At 36.5% G+C, this 14108-nt stretch overlaps 1 pseudogene; it reads right to left on the bottom strand.

Annotated features, from left to right (window-relative positions):
- LOC122106130 overlaps positions 1-14108 on the bottom strand; it is an 86431-nt pseudogene that overhangs the window by 67944 nt on the left and 4379 nt on the right.

Here is a 14108-nt window from a genome sequence, read left to right as displayed (position 1 = left end):
GTATTTTATGGTTGAGTATCTATCTATCTATCTATCTATCTATCTATCTATCTATCTATCTATCTATCTATCTATCTATCTATCTATCTATCACCAGTCCCGGGGCTTGAACTTGGGGCCTGAGGATCATCCTTGAGCTTTTGACTCAAGGCTAGCACTCTACCACTTGTGCCACAATTCCACTTATGACTTTGTTTTGAATAGTGCCATTCTCAGATCTCAGCCTCCTGAGTATTGTGTGATCCACTGGTCTCTGATTCAGTTGTTTTCTTTGTAATGACAGGTTTTATGGTGCATAGAATTTTTTTCAAATACCATCAGGCTTCACCAGTCAACGAAGAGTTTCCAGAGGTTCGAACTTATGATTGATCCAAGCTGTGTTTAGCTTTAATCTATGCCCGTACATGACTGGAGAAAGACCTGCCTTATCAGATCTGGCCTTGTCACTTCAAGGCGCTCTCTTTGTGCATCTGCACAAGGAAAAGTTTTCAATCCAAGTAGTGTCAGAATTTAACCCTTATTTGGGTTATAGTGTGACTAAAGAGGATACCCTGGCAATTTTCACAAAGGAAAGGGTCAAGACACAGAGGAGAGCTTGGAGGATTTTGGTGGGGTTGTGACTCTCTTGGCTTGAGCAAATACAGAATTAATGGCTTAGAAATGGATTCCAAACTACCCTTCTATGATATGCAGTATAGAGTCACCAGAGGTCCAGAGTTGACAGCTCCACATAAGGACAGGTTAGGGGTAGGTAGAAAGAAAATCCAGGGCTAAGTGGAGAACAGCAGAAGCCTGATGAGATGGGACAGGGGTTGGAAAACGGCAGACAAGGAATCAATGCCAGCCTACTGGCTAATTACAATATACCAGATTGTTAAACCAGGCCTTAACATCTACAAGTTTAACAGAAAGGAAAACTGTCAAATTAGTTTATAATAAGACTTTATTTATAAGCTATATATTGCTATGACCTGAAATTTTAGGAAACATTCTTTCCTCTAAGCAAGAATAATCCTTTCAGAAACTTTTTAAAACTAATTACCAGGTAGAATTGTTAATGAGATTGATAGTCCAAAATATAGCCAGGTGCTGGTGGTTCAAGCCTTTAATCCTAGTTACTCAGGACGGTGAGATCTGAGGATCATGGTGAAAAGCCAACCTGGGCAGGAAAGACTGTGAGATTCATATCTTTAACTAATCACAGAAAAAGCTAGAAGTGGTACTGTGGCTCAAGTGGTCCAGTGCTAGTCTTGAGCAAAAAAGGAACTCAAGGACAGTACCCAGGACCAGAAAAAAAATCCCCAAATATTTTACAGAGTTAAACATAATTTAGAATCATATCTTATTGACCTGAAATTATACCTGGGCTCTTTTAACAAAAATAATTGATAACTACAAATAAGACAAAATATTGGAGAAAATGGTCCATCAAATCACATGTAGTGAATTATTTTCTTGACAAATCAGAGAACAAGTCATTTCACAATAGCTCTACATCTTGAATCTCAGTCTCTCTCCTGGCAGTACAAATTAATCTGCTTTATAGAAACAATAGTTTGGTGTTGACAAATTAGGAGCCATGTGAAACATGGAAAAATGTTTGACAAATGCATTGGATGGCCAATTTGGTTTTGCTTTATAGAAAGTTATGCCACATGCAGCAGTTCACTCTAGCCTGAAATAGTCATTATTCTTTTTTTTTTCTTTTTCTTTTTTGCTGGTCGTGGGGCCTGAACTCTGGGCCTGGGCATTGTTCCTCAGCTCTTCAGCTCAAGGCTAGTGCTCTACCATTTAAGCCACAGCACCACTTCGGCTTTTTCTGCTTATGTGGTGCTAAGGAATCAAACCCAGGGCTTCATGCATGCAAGGCAAGCACTCTACCACTGAGCCACCTTCTCAGCCCCCTCATTGTTCTTATTAATAGCAGTATTGTTTTGGAAGGACAGAGTTTTTTTTTTAAATAAGTTATTTTATTGTGAAAATACCATACAGAAGGGTTACAATCACATGAGCAAGGTAGTAAGTGCATTTCTTATCAAGCATTGTTGCCTCCTCTTTTGTTATTCCCCTACCATCCTTGCCCTCCCCATCTCCACGACTATCCCTGCCTCCCCAGCCAAAGTTGTAAAGTTCATTTTTCGACATAACATCTTGTACATCTTATTGTTGCAATGGGTCCATCTGTATCCCTATTTAAACAATTTGTTTTTTTCCCCTTCCCCTCCCTAAATTATACCAACATCAAATACAGTGGAAACTGTGGGGGAGGGACATACAAACCAACAGAGCTTTTTTTAAAGTAGTTAATCAATGGAAAAAATAACCTAAAGTGGAGGTTTTCATTATGTTCTTCCACAAGAAGTAGTCATTGACTTGGTGGCCCATTTTAGCAAGTCTGATAATTTTCTATCTGCAGTCATACCCTAGATGCTGTCAGTTCCATGTCCTAGAATATCTTACTAAATGCTATGTTAAAGCATTTTAACCAGTTTAGATTTCTTCCCTAAACTGTAGATATGTAGATCTATCTATCTATCTAATCTATCTATCTATCTATCTATCTATCTATCTATCTATCTATCTATCTATCTATCTATCTATCTATCTATCTATCTGTCTGTCTGTCTGTCTGTCTGTCTGTCTGTCTGTCTGTCTGTCTGCCTGTCTGTCTGTCTGTCTGTCTGTCTGTCTGTCTGTTTATCTATACGTCTAAATTAGAACTAGTTTTATCTCCTCTTCTTTTCCTTTTTCCCTAACCTGTTATTTTCTTTATCTCAAAAAAGGTCCCACTATTCATCCATCTGTTTGCTTAGAACTCTCGGAGTTATTTAAAAACTTAAACTTTTGCAGAATTTTCTGTCAAATTTTGGATGTCAGTCATTATCACATTTTATGAACACCTGAATGGGTTAGACATTGCCTGACTTTTTTTTGGGGGGGGGGGGGTCCGGTTGTGGGGCCTGAACTCTGGGCATGGGCGCTGTCCCTCAGCTTTTCAGCTCAAGGCTACCACTCTACCACTTGAGCCACAGCACCACTTCCGGCTTTTTTTCTTTTTGCTTATGTGGTGCTGAGGAATCGAATCCAGGGCCTCATGCATGCAAGGCAAGCGCTCTACCACTGAGCCACCATCCCAGCCCGACATTGCCTGACTTTTAATCATGATGCCATTTTATTCTCTGACCAGCTCCTATTCTAACAACTGTGACCTTGCTTTCTGCTAGAAACCAAGCATACTTCTGTGTTAGGTCCTTGTATTCACCATTCTATTTTATTCTGGAAGATTCTTTCTCAGATCTTCAGATGGTGCACTAACTTCTTTCATATTTCTGTTCACATTTACATCTTCATGTGGGACTTCAGTGATAATGCAAAGAAAATCTTGCCCACCACCTTCATTATCTGTTAAAAGTAACTATCATCTTACTATTAATGTTTATCAACATACTTGGTGTTGCTTGAAGTAGATTATATATTTACTTCCCTTGTTTACTGTGTCTCTTGACTAGAGAATAAACTTGAAAAGAGCAAAGTCAACATATTACTTAGCAGTATACAGACCCACCATGCTAGAACAGGGTCTCCCACATAACGTGCTTTTAATAAATGGATGAAGAAATTAATGGGTAGAATATGCATATCACTAGATTTTCTATTTGACTTGGTTTGTAAATTTGACTTCATTTGTAATTAGATGCAGAAGTATTTCCTAGAGATTGTGGGTGAGTTCGTGGTGATTGAGATCATATCTCTTTAGTAGATGTCACTATTTGCTTTCTAGTATTCCTTTCTCTCTCTGTCTCTCTGTCTCTCTCTCTCTCTCTCTCTCTCTCTCTCACACACACACACACACACACACACACACACACATACACTTCTTCACTAACTCTCTGATTATACTTCAGCTCTGTAAGTGTATGGAAGAGAATAAAGGTGATCTATTTAGCTATGAGTGGTGGTGTTATTCAAATTTTATGACTTTAGCTCAGAACTCTATAGACCTAGCTCAAGATGACAGATATTTTTTGCCTATCCACAGCATGTTTCTCTGTGCCTAGTAACACATCTTTTTGGTCTCCAAAGTTTGCCTTTCTTCCTTTCTTCTTTCTTCCTTTCTTCCTTCCTTCTCTTTCTTTCTTTTTCCTTCCTTCCTTCCTTCCTTCCTTCCTTCCTTCCTTCCTTCCTTCCTTCCTTCCTTCCTTCCTTCTTTCCTTCTTTCCTTCTTTCTTTCTTTCTTTCTTTCTTTCTTTCTTTCTTTCTTTCTTTCCTTCTTTCTTTCCTTCTTTCTTCCTTTCTTTCTTTCTTCTGTTGCTTTTGTTGTACAGTTCTATAGAGAAACTCATAATAGAAAGTTGAGTTTTCATACCATTTATAAAAGAGCATGTCCCTCTCTCAACTGGAGGTGTATTTTGGAATAAGAAAGTAACAGCTCAGCAGTCACTTGCCCTAGCTTGCTGAGTAAGCAGACTCAGGTTAAAAAGGGGTTATAGGCTGCCAGCCAAAACACTGCTGGCATTGCTGAATTCAGAAGATTTGGAAACTCTATATGTCCCGAGGATTCTGTGTGGCTACCATTAATTACACCCCCTTGTGCTTTATCATTGAAAGCATCCCAATTTGGTGCTCTCTTGTGTATAAACACAGACAGGAATTTTAACTGTAGGTGTTGTTAGCTTCTGTTTTTTTTTTAAAGTACATTCAATATTAAAAATAAGATCAACGAAAAAATTCTCATCATAGTGGAATTGATTTAGAAATGATGATGGCAGATGATTTATGCAGATTATATCATTTATCTTATTGATCCAATCAATAATCATCCCAATCCCCCCAAAAGCCCTTTAGGTAGCTACTCAGAGAAAAAAAGTGCAATTAAAAGAAAATAAATAGATGAAAATATATTTATTAATATATTTCATAAAATATATTTAATAATATATGAACTATTACAGAGTATGTTCAACACTAAAATCTTAAATTGTTATTATTCTTATTTCACAAATTTTGGTGTGCAAGTTCTTGCAACTGATAAGGAGTTTTGAGGGTTCCGTGATTCCAAGGACATTTAGATGACTCTGCTACCCATAATAATGATGGCATTCATTGTTATTCATGACTATGAATAGTAAAGGTCTTAGCTTTTGTAAACATTTTACTTATATCTTATAAAACTTTTGATGGCAAGAATTCATCATGAGTTTTTCCTTCTGAATAAATTACCAACAGAGTAAACTTTGACAGGTTTGAAAGTAAAATTTCATCGTGTAAGAGATTTTAAGATGTGTCTAATTTGTAACTGGGAGATATCCCAAGCCATACTTACGCTTAAAATTTTTCTTATATTTTAAGAAAATATTTTCCCCTCATATATTTAAAGCCTACGTAGAGATGGTGCTATTTTCTACTCGAAATTTACTTTTAAAATGGATAATAGAAACGTAAGTTTGCCTTGTGAGTCAACACGTACTTTTATGATATTTAAGATATGTAGGAAATAAATGCTCAATTCGTTATTATTATAATTAAGTAGACAATTTTTTCCACAAGGTTACACTATTTTATTATTTGTTGAATAGTAGGATGTGAAGTCTCTTTATTGCAGTTTAGCTAAAGAAGTACCAAGCCTGTGATGGAGCTGTCAATCAGCATTTAGTCATGCAGTGTCTATTTCTATCCCTGTTCTGAGCACAGAAGGGCTATTATAGTCTACATTACGGCATAGCTACTTTGGATATAGATATCCTTGAGGGGCAGGATTTATTTTGAAAGAAGATACTCAACATAACATGACACATCATTTAGACATTTTTGCAAAAAAAAGTACACATGCAGGTAGTCTTAGACAAAATAGAGCTGTTTTTAGACATCTAATTTAACATTTTGTGGATGCCTTTCCTTTTTAGCTTATGTGAATAATACTAGGAATGGGTCATGTGACTCTTTACTATTAGAAATGTCTACTTAAAGCAGTACCTGTGCAAATCTTTATTGTCTCATTACCTATGAAGGATTAGCTGTTACAAGATAGCACCAATGTCCAAATTAGCAAGGTAGAATCTCTCAAGTCCAAGAAAAAAGAAATAGAATGCCAAAATGAATTTGTAAACACCTGAGAAGTGAAATTTTTCCTGATGTCAATATATATTGCCAAGTATACCAGTATATGTAGAGTATGGCTAAAAACTAACGAGACTGATTACAAACCACAAACATGAAAATCAGCCATGCAGCTGTATACCACACTGGATGGTCTTCCAGATGTGATGATAAAAATGGATACAACCTTTTAAAGCATAAGCTTTGGATATGCTATGCATGTGGCACTCATTAACTAAGCAAATGGATGTTAATCTTTATGACAGTGAATTGCTGTGCTGCATTTCTACTGAGAGCTTATCAGCTGGTCTGACCTGATCATCAAGATCATCATGACTTAATGAATAGGAGAATTATTCTCCCTTTTTTCTACAATTCCATGGATTTGAAATATACAAGTAAAATTTTCAAAAGAAATGAGTAGAGGATAAAAATTTCCTTCTCGTCAATAACTTTGAAGTAATAGGTATGGGTATAAAAGATTTACACTCATAAAACATAAATTCAACAAGACTATTCACTTTCTCATATTCAAGGATGAGAAATTAATCTCATTTCACCAACTGATTTGATTTCCATTAAATAGCTAATGGTGTTCACAGAAGAAAAGATCAAGTCTTCTAAAAGAATGGGCTTTTTCAGCTGATGGCATACAAATACAATCTTTAATAAGTAAATGGGTTTAAGAGATTGCATCCTGTAACAGAAAAAAAATCAGAATGCATTTCTAGTTCTCCGACAAACCTTAACTTCCTTAGAAAAGTTATCATGTTACCATATTTGCCTACAGACTCATGATATTACAATCAAAAAACTTGTTGCTTTGGGCTACCTTGAGTTAATTGTGGAAGGCCTGATAGAACACTAGATACCCTCATGAAATTGAGAGTCTGACATGCTGACATAATGCAGGAAGAGGCAATTCAAGCTTCTCACGTAACTCTGCCAGCACACATCAACCACTCGACAGCAACTTCTGTTTCTTAGGCAATTTTAGCTAGAAGCAACCACTGTGCCAATATTTCAATATTTTCTCTTTGTGATATGTTTCATTGTCCCCAAGGGATTTCAAATACCCATAAGCCATTCTTGTATTCTAATAATAAAGTTAGATGGTCTCTTAAGAAGGAGACTAAATCACCTCTTTTTTTTGGTGAAGAGCAGAAAGAATCCCGAGCAGTTAATTAGTAATTTCACAAAACTAAGGAAATCATTTCCTCTCAGAGTTTTAAGGTGCTTTGGTAGTAAGTTTAACTCATTTAGTGCAGTTTGGAACTATTTAATCTCCTAAAATTTATTCTATACACTTTGTTTTTTGTGTTGAAAACTTTTTCACAATACCTGAAATTTTCAAAGTCAAAGTAATGAGTAACATCTAGGACATTAAATATTGAGACAAGCATTCTAAATTTACAGACAGCAAAGCATGGATTTTTTTTTTTTTTTTTTTTTTTTTTATCGGTGATGGGGCTTGAACTCTGGCCCGAGCTTTGTTCCTCAGCTCTTTAGCTCAAGGCTTGAACCACAGTGGCCACTTCTGTTTTTTTTTTTTCTGGTGGTTTATCAGAGATAAGAGTTTCTCGGCTTTTCCTGCCCAGGCTGACTTTGAATCATGTTCCTAAGATCTCAGCCTCCTGAGTTGTTAGGATTACAGGCGTGAGCCACTGGCGCCAGGCTGCATGGATCTTTATCTTGATCTACAAACAAAATGCAATCCAAAAATTCTAAGAATTTGCTGCCTACTGAAGGACACAAAGCATTAGGAGCTCTCACCACATAGGAATTCACCATGGAAGGTGAATAAGACACGTTTCATTCAAGACGCACTGTACTCATAAAATGGCATGTTGAATGTCAACATGAATGAGAAGTACTCAAAATATTTTTTTTAAAAATTCATAATACAATGGATGGATTAGGATGCAAGGTTATAATAAGGGCTTCATAGGGTAGCGGTAAGAGGATACATCCTACAGACAATTCAGAGCAGGAAGGAACAGATTTAGCTGGCCCAGCAGCATTTATGGAGAAATACATTTCAGACAAAATATGATTAAGTGGATTCTTAAAGGCATTACCTCTTAGAGCAGCTGAAGGAAAGATCAGGCTCATAGTGATCTGGCTTTGCCAAGGCAATCACAGGTCAGATTCTAAATTCAAAAACTCTAGGGACTTTAAAAATAGCAACACAAATTTATATTAAGTGAATCATCATAATATAAATTATGAGGGACAAACACATACATGAATCTACAAGTACATACTGTAAAGACACAAATCCTTCTAATTGGTTGCCCATGGTCCACCTCTTTTGAAGTGACTTAGAGGTGTGACTACCGGACTACAGTGGTGTAGTCATGGTGAGAGACGATATAATGAGATCATTGCTTGCACTTGTTGATCTTTGTTCTGATTGCTGATGATGGTGTTGACTTCTTTGTTGACACAGATAATAACTCCACTCCAACCTTCCTTCACATATCCGTGATCAACAATCCTCAGAGAAACTGAATCACAGATGAAAATTATCAGTGGTTTATCCTTGTAATACTAGTTACTCAGGAGGCTGAGATGTGAGGATCATGGTTTGATACCAGCCCAGGCAGGAAAAAATCAGTGAGACTCTTACCACTGATAACCACAAAAAGCCAGAAATGAAACTGTGGCTCAAGTGATAGAGCACCAGCCTTGAGCTAAAGAACTTAGGAGCAGAACTCAAATGAGTTCTAACCCCAGTAGTGACACAAAAAATAAAAGTCCATAAGAGTTAGTGATATGAATTTTGGATTTGTTTCAAATCCAAGATGCAGGATTAGAACAGCCATCAAAGCAAAATAATTGTGTCACTGGTATCACACACACTAGATTTTAAAACTGAAGTCACATGGCATCCTATAAATGATGACAAAGGAAAGAAAAGTTGTTAGAGTGTCCATCTTTCCAAGAGAAATGTACAAATGATTATTAATTTTTTGTTGAAGTCAAAGGCAAACTTGGATGCATCGGTTGTAGTGGTACCTTAGCACCATCTGAAACATCATTATAGCTCAAAACATGCTAAATCCAATTGAATTGGGAGGCCAAATATTCCAGGATAGAATCAATACTCTTTAATAAAGTTTGTAATTACAATAAACTGCTTTCACACTAGTCAATGTGGATTACCCTTATATGCTTGATAACCTACAACATGAAATCATTCAGGTGTAAATAAATAATGAGCTGAAAGCTAGGTACAACCACTAACTTCTGTAGTTCTAGAAACATTATATAAGCAATGATGAATTTCCCACTTTCATAAGACAAGCATTGACACTCATTGAACTATGCAAATTTGTGAAGTAGCAGCATTACATTTCGCTTTACTAAAAAGAAGTAGTTTCATCCATTGTATTAGGGGTGAGTTAATTAAATGTTAGACCAATACACACAATTTTTCAATAGTTAATTGTTTGGCCTGTGAATGATGTTATAAATATCCAAATGGCTCTTGGCAGATAAAAAAGGTTTCCCATTTCTGTCTTAAAGCCTTTCACGTGCTAATACTCATTATACATTTTGCCAACAAGCTTTTATATGTAATCTGATTAAAACATTCCCTAGCCATAAAAGAAATGCAAATCAAAATAACACTGAGATTCCTCACTCCAGTTAGAATGGCTATAATCAAGAACTCTAATAACAACAGATGCTGGAGAGGATGTGGACAGAAGGGAACCCTACTGCATTTAGTGGGATTGTAAACTTGTTCAAACACTATGGAAAGTAGTATGGAGATTCCTCAAAAGACTCCACATAGAGCTCCCCTATGACCCAGCAATCCCACTTTAGGGCATTTATCCAAATGTTCACAAGCAAGACCATACTAAAGCTACCAGCACAACTATGTTTATTGAATCATTATTTACCACAGCTAAGATATGGAACCAACCCAGATGCCCCTCAGTAGATGAATGGATCAAGAAAATGTGGTATATATACACAATGGAATTCTATGCCTCCATCAGAAAGAATGACATTGCCCCATTTGTTAGGAAATGGAAAGACTTGGGAAAAATTCTATTAAGTGAAGTAAGCCAGGCCCAAAGAAACACAGGTCCCATGTTTTCCCTTATTTGCAATAACTAGTATATGTCTGAGTCAAGCAGAAAAGGTCAGATAAGGTGATGTTAGGCGAAATGAACCCCAAGATAAAGACTCAAATGTTTTTTCTTTCTTGCTATTGTTTCTAACATATTTATAAGATGATTTCTTTGTTGCTTTATATGTCCCTCCTCCACAGTATAACCCCTGCTTTCACTGTACTTGATGTTGGTATAATTTGTGGAGGGGAAGGGAAAAACTAATTGTTTAAATAGGGATGCAGGTGGACCCATTGCAACAATGAGATGTACAAGACACTATGGTGAAAAATGAACTTTACAATTCAGAGGTGGGGCTTGGGGAAGAGGGGGTTCAGTTATGGAGGTGGCAGGGAATTGATGGGAAGGGGAAAACAAAGGAGGAGGCAACAATGCTTGATAAGAAATGTACTCATTCCCTTCCTCATGTAACTGTAACCCCTCTGTATAGTATTTTCACAATAAAAAACTTATTAAAAATAAATAAATAGAAATTTAAAAATACAAAGTTTTACTACCCTTATTTGGAAATGCAAGGTTGAAGCCCAGAAAAAATAAATATCTCATTAGATTGCATGGGAGAAATTTGAGTTCTGAGCTACAATAGGGACACAGGGAAAAAGTGGGTGTGTCCAAAAGTATTATCAGTCATGGAACATAGTGATTTGGGGTAGTTAATAGTTAATATTTGTATGGCAATACTTAATAGACAGGAGTTTAAGAATTGATGTTAGAGGGGCTGGGAAGGTGGCTCAGTGGTAGAGCCCTTGCCTTGCACGCACGAGGCCCTGGGTTCAATTCCTCAGCACCACATAAGAAAAAAGAAAAAAGCCGGAAGTGGCACTGTGGCTCAAGTGGTAGAGTGCTAGCCTTGAGCTGAAGAGCTGAGCGACAGCCCTAGGCCCAGAGTTCAGGCCCCATGACCGGACTTCCCCCCCTTCCGACCCCCTCCCCCAGAAAAAAAATGAATTGATGTCAAACATGGGAGTCATTCACAGAAAGACATTCATTGATGGTGGGGTTCATTGATGGTGTTGCTGGGGTTGATGAGATTGTAGAGTAGTATCAGGTGAGAAGACATGGAAACTCTATCTTCAGCCTTACATATTTGCCTACTTGAAAGAAGAGATAAAGAATAAGTACCCTAGTAAACTAACAAATGAGTGAAGTAAAATCTGTATACAAGGAAAAATCAGAACAATAGAAATCAGTGTTAAGGAAATTACATGGAAGTTTGGTTCGATGTTAGAATAAGAGATCTTGAATTTGGGAACTGCATTATTAATACTGCTGGAAAGAGAATTTGATTGGCAGAGTTTGAGCAGTGAGCAGAAATAATGAACATAGACTTTAATTTCTAGTGTAGATGAACATTTTCTAACAAGAATACTGGGTTGAATGTTAGGTTTTATTGTGTTCTCTCTTGTTTTTAAATCTTTGTTGTTGTTTTGTGTAAGATTTGATTATATTAATAAACTAAGAAGAGGGATTGTCAAAAGAAGACATTAGGAATACAGAAGTTATAGAATCAATGTAAAAGAACAGCAAATACAAAATTCTAATTGACAGTTGATTTTAATATTGGTTTCATGAGACGACTTATAGATAATCATTCATAATATCACATTGTGTTGCTTATCTGTGTTTATGTTCAAGCAAATAAAATAGGATTTTGCTTACTTATAAATTAACCACCCCTTTGTAATTTATATATTTTAATGACAATATAATTATTCACAGGTAATACAAGAATACAATACCAGTGTATGATTATAACTAAGAGATATAAAACAAACAAAAAATTTAAAAATTTATGACAAATAAAGTGGATTTCATGAAGATACTACAAATTCAACTACTAAGAAAAAACTAGTCATGTTATCTTTTATTATTTTAGCCTGTAAGTATTGTGAAATATGAAGTGAACATGATTGAGACAATATACCCAGTTATAAAATAAGATCCATGTTCAATTACAATTAACATGGTGGGATAAATCAGAGAAAATGACATGTATAATGCTATTAAAAATCTGGCAAACTGGGCTTGTTACCTTGTACTTTCTGAACATGCTGCTCTTGGTGCTGCTGTTTGTTGCTGCTGATTGCCAGTCCTAGAGTCTAAAATTGGAAAGAAGGGGAGGAAGGAAGGAAAGAAGGAAGGAAGGAAGGAAGGAAGGTGAAAGAAAAAAAGAGTAAGAGAGAAAGGCAAATAAAATTTAAATAACAGAAAAAGTTTCTATGTAAGAAAAATATCTACCACCAAACTCAGCTACTTTATTTCATAGGAAGGAATCTTGGATTTTGTTTCTATTACTATTTTGTAATAATTCTAGATTATTAAGCTTTTTTATAAGATCATAAACTGATTTATAATCTGAAATATTTTTGGATTAATATTTCTTTATTATTCCAGTACTATTACTGAATCTTCCCCAGCCATTGGAGCAGTCTTTCAGTCTTATGCTAGAAGAATATCAGACTTCTAATAGGATTCAGATTCAATGGGAACTCAGTTTTGTGTGAAATATTTGATTTCCTCCTTTCCTTTCCTTTCCTTTCCTCCCTCCCTCCCTCCCTCCCTCCCTCCCTCCCTCCCTCCCTTCCTCCCTCCCTCCCTCCCTCCCTCCCTCCCTTCCTTGATTCCTTCCTTCCTTCCATTTGTTTGTTTCTCTCTCTCTCTTTATTTCTCTCTCTCTCTTTCTTTTTTTTTGTGGGTCATGGGGCTTGAACTCAGAGCCTGGCTGCTGTCCCTCAACTCTTCAGCTCAAGGGTATTGCTCTACCACTTGTGCCACAGTGCCATTTCTGGTTTTCTGGTGGTTTATTGGAGATAAGAATATCATGCTTTTCTTGCCAGGGTTGGCTTTGAACCATGATCCTCAGATCTCAGCCTCCTGAGTAGCTAGGATTATAGGCATAAGCCACCAGTGCCTGGCTTATTTCTCTCTCTCTCTCTCTCTCTCTCTCTCTCTCTCTCTTTCCCCCTCTCTCTCTCTTTTCTTTCTCTCTTTCCTTCTCTCTCTCTCCCTCTTTTTTCTTTCCTTCCATCCTTTTTCTCCCTTCCTTCCTTTCTTAATTGCCAATATCTGGGCTTGAACTCAAGATTGAATTCTGGTTCAGTTTTCTTGTTCACTGCTGGTACTGCATCAGTTGAGCCACGTCTCCAGTTTGGCATTGTGGTTAATTAGAAATGAAAGTTTAGACTTTTCTACTTTGGCTAGCTTCAAACTCCTGTTCTCTAGGCCTCACCTACCTGAGTAGCTAGGATTTACAGATAAGAACTACCAGTGTCCATTTGAGAAGCTTGATTTCTGGAGTATATTTAACTCCTCTGTATCTACGTAACCAAAACATTAGAAATGAGTCTGTCTTCCTTAGTGGGCCCAAAACTTCAATGTTGTTTCCACAGCAGCTTATTTATGTCACCTCTCTTAAGCATATTAGCTTCTCAGCTGTTTGTTACTAATGGATGAATTCCTGAAGGGGAATACTATGCTGTGCTAAATACTAGGTTCATCTTCCAGATCTTCAGGATCTATCTTGGATCCTCAAACTCTTTTGATAACTCTGCTAAAGTAGACCTCACACACGTATGTATCTATAAGTTTAGCTATACAGATATATAAGCATACATACATGTCATAGAGTTTTTCTTGTAGATTTGAGGTTATAATTAGTTGCTGCAACATTACTTATTATCTTCTAAATAAAAAGTCAGTGCATAATACTTAAGACTTAGGTATAATATTCATTCTTAAAGTAAATAATCCCTGTCAGATGCATGGAGGAATAAAAACAAACCAAAACCAAAAGATTGAAGAGACATAGTGATATAATTAGAAAAATGAATGAGGAATTAGAAGAATGGGAGGACAAGTAGGTGAGTTTGT

Source organism: Dipodomys spectabilis, unplaced genomic scaffold (genome assembly GCF_019054845.1).
Source record: "Dipodomys spectabilis isolate Male_0828 unplaced genomic scaffold, ASM1905484v1 ptg000038l, whole genome shotgun sequence".
In the NCBI taxonomy this organism is placed as follows: domain Eukaryota; kingdom Metazoa; phylum Chordata; class Mammalia; order Rodentia; family Heteromyidae; genus Dipodomys; species Dipodomys spectabilis.
This window is presented reverse-complemented; position numbering and strand designations above follow the sequence as displayed.